This window comes from Scyliorhinus canicula, chromosome 13 (genome assembly GCF_902713615.1).
Source record: "Scyliorhinus canicula chromosome 13, sScyCan1.1, whole genome shotgun sequence".
In the NCBI taxonomy this organism is placed as follows: domain Eukaryota; kingdom Metazoa; phylum Chordata; class Chondrichthyes; order Carcharhiniformes; family Scyliorhinidae; genus Scyliorhinus; species Scyliorhinus canicula.
The window spans coordinates 42,113,614-42,122,784 of record NC_052158.1 but is presented as its reverse complement, the minus strand read 5'-3'; the positions used below and the strand labels follow the sequence as shown (position 1 = coordinate 42,122,784).

At 47.2% G+C, this 9,171-nt stretch overlaps 1 protein-coding gene across 1 annotated transcript in view; it reads right to left on the bottom strand.

The window, feature by feature from the left end:
* Positions 1-1,073: 1,073 nt before the first annotated feature.
* Positions 1,074-9,171, bottom strand: part of LOC119975906 (H-2 class II histocompatibility antigen, A-U alpha chain-like) — an 82,817-nt gene continuing 74,719 nt past the window's right edge. The window contains exon 5 of the mRNA XM_038815843.1: positions 1,074-1,404. The gene's annotated coding sequence lies outside the window, so the exon portion shown is untranslated. The remainder of the gene's footprint in view (positions 1,405-9,171) is intronic.

Here is a 9,171-nt window from a genome sequence, read left to right as displayed (position 1 = left end):
GGACTGTCAGAGGATACAGCAGAATTTAGATCATTTGGAGACTTGGGCGGAGAGATGGCAGAGGGAGTTTAATCCAGACAAATGTGAGGTAATGCATTTTGGAAGATCTAATGCAGGGAGGGAATATAGTGAATGGTAGAACCCTCAAGAGTATTGAAAGTCAGAGAGATCTAGGTGTACAGGCCCACAGATCACTGAACGGGGCAACACAGGTGGAGAAGGTAGTCAAGAAGGCATACGGCATGCTTGCCTTCATTGGCCTGGGCATTGAGTATAAGAATTGGCAAGTCATGTTGCAGCTGTATAGAACCTTCGTTAGGCCACACTTGGAATATAGTGTTCACTTCTGGTCGCCACACTACCAGAAGGATGTGGAGGCTTTAGAGAGGGTGCAGAAGAGATTTACCAGGATGTTGCCTGGTATGGAGGGCATTAGCTATGAGGAGCGATTGAATAAACTTGGTCGGTTCTCACTAGAACGACGGAGGTTGAGGGGCGACCTGATTGCGGTCTACAAAATTATGAGGGGCATAGACAGAGTGGATAGTCAGAGGCTTTTCTCCAGGGTAGAGGGATCAATTACTAGGGGGCATAGGTTTAAGGTGTGAGGGGCAAGGTTTCGAGTAGATGTACGAGGCAAGTTTTTTTACACAGAGGGTAGTGGGTGCCTGGAACCCGCTTCCGGAGGAGGTGGTGGAAGCAGGGTCGATAGTGACATTTAAGGGGCATCTTGACAAATACATGAATAGGATGGGAATAGAGGGATACGGACCCAGGAAGTGTAGAAGATTGTAGTTTAGTCGGGCAGCATGGTCGGCACGGGCTTGGAGGGCTGAAGGGCCTGTTCCTGTGCTGTACTTTTCTTTGTTCTTTGAGGCTTCATACTGCTGAAGTTAGCAGGCAGGAGAGGGTGGGGCTGGGGTTGATGTTCATCACCACCAGCTGGATTGCCACTCTGAGTTAAAATTGGGGCTTGAGGGAGCCCATTAAGCAGAATGGTACAGAGAATTGCAGTGAAGTGATTATCGGGATGAGATGGTGGAAATACAACTCCAACAAAAACAAACAAGTTCTTTTTTACAACTTTGTACAGGTTTTAATTAAATCTGATACACAAGAAACATTTTAACGTGACACAAGAACAGGAGATATTTCCAACAAATAACTTCAACTTTAATAATTATTTTTGAAATGATCATGAATTCCAAGACATAATTGTATCAAGAATAAATCAATGCTCCGTGAGCTCAGAAATTAGTTTCAGTTACGGCAGCTTCACAAGAAGTGACAAGAGGACACAGCGCAGAGTTGAGAGGACACAGTGCAGAGTTGAGAGGTTTGCAACAAAAGGACAGTGCGACAGTGATGGATTCACGGTGTTGCTTCGCTTTTTCTGTCATCCACCTAAATTGAAAAGAAAGTCATTACAAATACATCAAATTGATTTCTTAACTTGGGTTTGTTCTAGAATGTGTTTCAGATATGGATGCAAATAAGTACCAATGATGAAATCTATCTGAGCAACATTAGCATATTCAATAGGCAAACCACCATCTATTGTATCCAACTCTGGTCAATTAGACTGTGATTTACTAGCCTGGGAGGGAGGTGTCCTCTTTGAGTGCAGTCAACCACACCAAAAATGGATGATCAAAATAGTAATTTATCGGTTTCAGCACTTGTAGTCCATGCTGTGTTTGTATGTTAGGAAATGGCACCAAACCCCTGATGCACTAAATATCACAGATGGAAAATCTAACTCAGAAGGTTCATAATTTCACAAACAAGAAACAGAAAATCCTGGACAATCTCAGGAGGTCTGATAGCATCTATGGAAAGTGAAGGTGTTTTGAATCTGGATGACTCTTTGTCAAAGCTGAAGAGAACTGGAAATAGGGTCAGGAGTATACTGTGGGGTGGGGGGGGGGGGGTGCGCTTGCTTGGCGCTGGTTAGAGGGCCAGTGATAGGTGGAGATTGACAAAGGTGTATGGACAGAAAGACAAAGGGAATGTAAATGGTGGCGATAATGATGTGGAGATACCGGCGTTGGACTGGGGTGATAATGACGATGGAGGGTGCGGATAGTGGCATATTTAGAGATCAGAATATGCTAATGGAAGAAAAAAAGGTGAGCAGTGTATCAAAGGACAGCTAGGAACAGGGAACAGATGACCCGAGTGGGGTGGGGAGACAATGGTGAGGGCAAACAGATTGATGGAAGAAATTAAAATAAATTGATAGAAATAAAAATGGGGTTAAGGTGGAGGAGAGAGTTCACAGTCTGATGTTGTTGAACTCAGTGTTAAATCTGGAAGGCTGCAACGTGCCGAATCGGAAGATGAGGTGCTGTTCCTCCAGTTTGTGCTGGGCTTCACTGGAACATGGCAGCAGGTCAAGGACGGACATATAGATGTGAGAGCAGAATGGTGAGTTGAAATGGCAAGCGACAGGAAGGTCTGGTTCCTGCTTGCGGATGGACCGGAGGTGTTCTACAAAGTGGTTAGTCTGTCCCTTGGAAGCAGCGAATGCAATAGACCAGATTGAAGGAGGTGCACATGAAGCGTGTGCTGAGATATTTGGATGCAGGAGGTAAAGGGGCAGGTGTTGCACCTTCTGCGATTGCATGGGAAGGTGACGTAGGACGAGAGTAAGGTGTTGGGGGTGATGGAGGAGTGGATCAGGGTGGCCCGGAGGGAACAGTCCCTGCAGAATGCTTGACAGTGGTAGTTAGTGAGTGGGAGATATGTTTGGTGGTGAAATCATGCTGGAGTTGGCAGAACTGGCGGATTATGATTCTTTGAATGTGGAGGATGGTGGGGTGAAAAATGAGGACTAGGAGGACTCTATCCTGGTTCTGGGAGGGAGGATAAGGGGTGAGAGCAGAGGTGTGGGAAAACACGATTAAGGAAGAATGAAGACATGTCAACAGCACCTTTTTTGGAAATTGGCATCTACAGAACCAATGCGATGGAGGCAAAGGAATTGGGCGAATGGAATGGAGTCCTTACAGGATCTGGGGTGTGAAGGGCTGTAGTCGAAGTAGCTGTGGGAGTCGGTGAGATTGTAATGCATACTAGAGGGCAGTTTATCACCAGAAATGGAGATAGGGAGGTCAAGAAATGGAATGGGGATGCACCATGTGAAGGTGATAGAGGGGTGGAAATTAGAAGCAAAAACAGGTCCACATGGGAACATGAAGCAGCACAGAAACACAAATGAATTGTGGATGGGTCTCGGAGTAGGGCTTGAACAAGGAATGTTCCACATACCCCAGAAAGTGACAAGAAAAACTGGGACCCATGCAGGTACCCACAGCTATGCCTTTGGTGTGGAGGAAATGAGACAAGTTAAAGGGGAAATTATTCAGTGAGAGGACAAGTTCAGCCAGAAGGAGGATAGTGGTGGATGGGGATTGTTCAGGCCTCTGTTCAAGGAACAAGCGGGGAGTTGCAGACCATCCTGGTGGGGAATGGAGGTATAGAAGAATTGGACATCCATGGTTAAGAGGAGGCGGTTAGAACCAAGGAACTGGAAGTTGTTGCTATGATGTAGAACATCAGAGGAATTGCAGATGTAGGTGAGAAGGGACTGGCCAAGAAGAATGAGTATGGAGTCAAGACCTTGGAGGCACAAACAGGTTGACACAGTGGGCATACCCAGACAGTCCTGTTTGTGGATTTTGGGGAAGAGGTAGAAGGAGGGTGTCTGGGGTTTGGAGATTCTCCCTCTCCTAAGCCCCCGCTAATGTAACACCACTGTTTAAAAAGGGAGGGAGGCAGAAGACAGGAAATTATAGGCTGGTTAGCCTGACTTCGGTCATGGTAAGATTTTAGATGCCATTATTAAAGATGAGATCGTGGAGTACTTGGAAGTGCATGGTTAAAATAGGACTGAGCCAGCACAGCTTTGTCAAAGGGAGGTCACGTCTGACAAATCTGTCAGAGTTCTTTGAGGAGGTAACAAGGAAGTTAGACAATGGAGAACCAGTGGACATGATTTATTTAGATTTCCAGAAGGCCTTTGACAAGGTGCCGCATAGGAGACTGTTAAATAAGTTAAAAGCCCATGGTGTTAAGGGTAAGATCTTGGCATGGATAGAAGATTGGCTGACTGGCAGAAGGCAGAGAGTGGGGATGAAGGGGTCTTTATCAGGATGGTAGCCGGTGACTAGTGGTGTATGTCAGGGGGTCTGTGCTGGGACCATAACTTTTCACAATATACATTAATGATCTGGAAGAAGGAACTGAAGGCACTGGTGCTATGTTTGCAGATGATACAAAGATCTGTAGAGGGACAGGTAGTATTGAGGAAGCAGGGGGGCTACAGAAGGATTTGGACAGGCTCAGAGAGTGGGCAATGAAGTGGCAGATGAAATACAATGTGGAAAAGTGTGAGGTTATGCACTTTGGAAGGAGGAATGGAGGCAAAAACTATTTTCTAAATGGGGAAATGCTGAGGAAATCAGAAGCACAAAGGGACTTGGGAGTCCTTGTTCATGATTCTCTTCAGGTTAACGTGCAGGTTCAGTCGGCAGTTAGGAAGGCAAATGCAATGTTAGCATTCATGTCGAGGGGGCAAGACCAGGGATGTGCTTCTGAGGCGGTATAAGGCTCTGGTCAGACCCCATTTGGAGAATTGTGAGCAGTTCAGGGCCCCGTATCTAAGGAAGGATGTTCTGGCCTTGGAAAGGGTCCAGAGGAGGTTCATGTAGTGACTTAGGCCAGACCTGTGAGATTGGCCAATTAGAATACGAGTTCCCTGATTAGTGGCCCAAGCAGGGAACGCCTTTCTGTGTATATAATGGGGACTGTCAGATCCTCTGCACTCCTGGTGTAGACAGCAGATTGAATGGTCATGGTTGTTGAGTTTGTAATGGTTGGGTTTGTAAATAAAAGGAATTCTGGTGACGGGACTTCTGCCTCCGTGGTCTTATTATAGTGGCGACGAGGAAAACGGAACAACTCGAAGATACCTGCTCGTCAGCAGCCGCTGCATATTGAGGGTAAGCCACTGACAGACAAAATGCCTTTATTCGGAAAGTTGGACTCTTTTGACCCTGCAGTGGAAGACTGGGCCCAATATGCAGAGCGGATGAAGTACTTCTTTACAGCAAACGATATAATTCCAGATGAAAAGCAACGGGTCATTCTGCTGACCGCGTTTGGGCCTGCAGCCTTTGCCATTGTGTGCAGTCTCACTTTTCCTGAGGCATCGGACGCAAAAACTTTCCAGGAATTGACAGACTTAGTAAAAGAGCACTATGACCCTAAGCCACCTCTGATCCTGCGAAGGTACCGGTTTTATTCAGCATTCCGCGACACTGGGGAGTCAGTTACAAACATTTTAACAAGATTAAGGCGATTAACAGAGGCTTTGAATTTGGCCCTATGCTAAATGAGATGCTCTGAGACCGTTTGGTATGTGGATAAATAATGTAGCAATACAGAAACGTCTGTTAGCAGAGGCCGAGCTGGATTTCAAACAAGCATTGCAGCTGGCTTTGTCCTTAGTAAAAGAGGCAAGCGGAGCGCATGAGTTACAGTGTACTCCGATGGAGGCAGATACCCACACCAGTGAAACTGAGTTAAGAGACTACCGCTAGGGGATAGGCAACTGCATAGCCACTCTCAAGAACGATTTGGATATTAAGTTAACCAGGCCCACTCGCAGAACCGCTCCTAAGCAAGGGAATATTAGGTCCAGACAGACGGCAGCCCCTGCAGCCTTTTGCCCGGCAAAATATTGTAGTTGTTGCCAGAGATCGGAGCCAGAAAGGAGAAGTAGAAGCCCAAAACCATCATCTTGGAGAAGGTCACGTAGGCTGGGGTACAGGAGAATGCATACCCTAAAAGCCCCACCTACCTCTGACGAGGAACAACTAAATTGTGTAACAATGGTGTAATCAAAACCCATTAAATTATCCATAAGGTTGAATGGACTTCCCACACTGATGGAAATCGACACTGGAGCAGCCGTATCAGTGATAGGGGAAACAGTATTCAATAAAATTCGCACTGGACTCCAACCCTTGTTCCTAACCAGAACCTTGGCAAAACTGAGGACATACACCGGGGAACCACTGAGAGAGTTGGAAACAACGCATGAAACTGTGGCCTATGGAGAACAACTGGTTAGGCTGCTTTTAATGGGAGTGAAAGGTGTGGGGCCAAGCTTATTGGGACGAAACTGGCTAAAAGAGATCCAGCTGGATTGGGTAAACATTTTCCAGCTGGAAAATGGTCGCCTGGGCGAACTACTGTACAAATACCCAGAGATTTTCAGAGAAGGGCTCGGAACAATAAAGGAAGCAAAGGCGACATTGCATGTAGATCCAGAGGCAGTCCCAAAATTCTACAAGGCCCGACCAGTACCCTTCAAATTAAGGCAGAAAGTCGATATGGAAATAAAATGATTGGAGCACGAGGGAATAATAAAACTGGTCCAGTTTGCAGAATGGGCGACACCCATGGTGCCTATCCTTAAGCCGGACGGCTCGGTCTGCCTTTGTGGAGATTTCAAACAAACGGTTAATCACTACTCACAACTGGAGAAATAGCCAATTCCCCAGATTGAGAATTTGTATGCAAAGCTGGCTGGAGGACTCCGATTCTCAAAGCTGGATATGAGCCACACATATTTACAGCTGAAGCTGGACGAAGAGTCCCAAAAATTCTCAACGATAAACACCCTGAAGGGCCTTTTTCAGTATCAAAGATTACCCTTCGGGGTATCGTCAGCTTGTGCGATATTGCAGAGGATAATGGAAAATATATTGCAAGGACTACCACAAGTCTCCATTTACCTGGACGACGTCCTCATGACAAGAAAAACAAAGGCAGAACATCTGCAAAACTGGAGGAAGTCCTTAGGAGGTTTTCAGCAGCAGGCATGTGCCTAAAGAGGGAGAAATGTGTTTTCCTAGCACCTCAAGTAACCTATCTGGGGTACAAGGTTGACAAATCGGGGCTACACCCTTTGGAGGATCGGGTGAGGGCGATTAAAGATGCCCTGGACCCCACCACAATCCAGGAGTGAAGATCCTTTTTAGGACTGGTGATATATTATGAAAAGTTCATACAGAACAGAGCTTCTATCTTGGACCCCCTACACCAATTACTAAAAAAGGGGCAAGCCTGGGAGTGGCCCACCCGCCAAGACAGGGCTTTCAAGAAGATAAAAGAACAACTTTCCTCAGAGAACCTCTTGGCACACTACAACCCCAGGAAAGAGTTGGTGCTCACGTGCGACGTGTCTCCATATGGCATTGGTGCAGTTTTGGCACACAGAGGGCAAAACGGACAGGAACGACCTGTAGCATTTGCTTCAAGGACGCTGGCAGCAGCAGAACGAAAGTACGGCCAAATCGAAAAGGAAGGACTGGCTGTGATCTTCGCAGTGAAGAAATTTCACCCGTACTTGTATGGGTGGAAATTCACTATAATTACAGACCACAAGCCATTGTTGGGTTTGTTGAAAGAAGACAAAGCCATACCACCAATATCGGCCCGGATCCAACGCTGGGCCCTACTACTGGCGGCGTACCAGTATCAACTGGGGCATCGGCCAGGAACCCGGGCGGCAAACGCCGATGCACTAAGCAGGCTGCCATTAACGGACGCCCCGCCATTAGTACCCAAAATGGAGGAAACTGTGATGACGTTACATTTCCTGGACACCCTTCCAGTGGCTGCACAAAAGATTTGTTGATGGACCCAAAGGGACCCGGTTTTATCAAAAATAAAACACATGGTGCTAACTGGGGAGATGGAAAGACCGGTCCAGGCAGAATTCTACCCTTACTGGAGCAGAAGAGAGCAGATCACTGTGGAAGACGGGATCCTGCTATGGGGGGCTCGAGTAATAGTCTCAAGTCAAAGCTGTCAAGCCATACTAGCTGAACTATATCATAGGTACCCTGGAGTTTCAAAAATGAAGATGCTGACCAGAAGCTATATCTGGGGGCTGGGCCTGGACACAGACATAGCAGCATTTGTAAGTCAGTGCCAAGAATGCCAAGGACGGCATCATACCACCCGGCATTGAATGGTTTGCGGAGAGAGCCGTCCAGACCTTAAAAGTCGGGTTGAAGAAACAGTCAGCAGCATCATTGGACACCAAACTGTCACGCTGGCTATTTGACGACAGAACAACTCCACACGCCACAACAGAATAGCACCGGCATAGCTACTCATGGGCAGACGTCTCTGAACCTGGCTGAGTCTACTATTCCCAAATTTAGGTGGCAGAATAGAGCGACACCAAGAGGCCCAATGCAGGGGCCATGACAACACTCACCGAGAAAGGTACTTCAGCATGGGTCAGAAATTATGCGAATGGCCCCACATAGGTAGCAGGAACAGCCAAGGCCAGGACAGGATCTGTGTAGTATGAATACATGTGGGAAAATATGTAATAAAGAAAAACCTTGACGAGGTGCGGGCCTCAGATTTGTTTCCTCCTCCAGAGCTGACTCAGACCAGCATACCAAGGACCGTGGAGAGTCCTCTCCGACAAACTATTCACGCCGCTCCGATACCACTGGCAAGGACATCAGACTCGAATATGGACACCGTGAGTGATGCCGCAGCTTTACCCCTGCTGCCGGAGGAAAGGGGTGAACCGTCCTTCAGGCGCTTGCATCGGAAAAGACGGGCACCCAGCCGTTATATCCCCCCCTACGTCGGAGGCCGAAGTTGAGGAGCCGGACCCGGCGCAGAAAAGAAGCAGGAGACCACTGAGTCACAAGGGCCATTGGGGCTCCTCGGACTTTGGGGGGGGGAGGGGTGTAATGACTTAGGCCAGGCCTTTGAGATTGGCCAATTAGAATCAGAGTTCCCTGATTAGTGGCCCAATCAGGGAACCCCTTTCTGTGTATATAACTCTGCACTCCTGGTGTACAGTAAGAAGTCTTACAACACCAGGTTAAAGTCCAACAGGTTTGTTTCAAACACGAGCTTTCGGAGCGTAGCTCCTTTCTCCGGTGAATGGATGTTCCAGAAACATTTATATAGATAAAGTCAGAGATGCCAGAAAATGCTTGGAACGGTGTAGACAGCAAACAGAATGGTCATGGTTGTTCAGCTGTTGAGTTATTAAATAAAAGGAATTCTGGTGACAGGACTTCTGCCTCTGTGGGCTTATTATGCTCACAAGAATGATCCCTGGAAGAA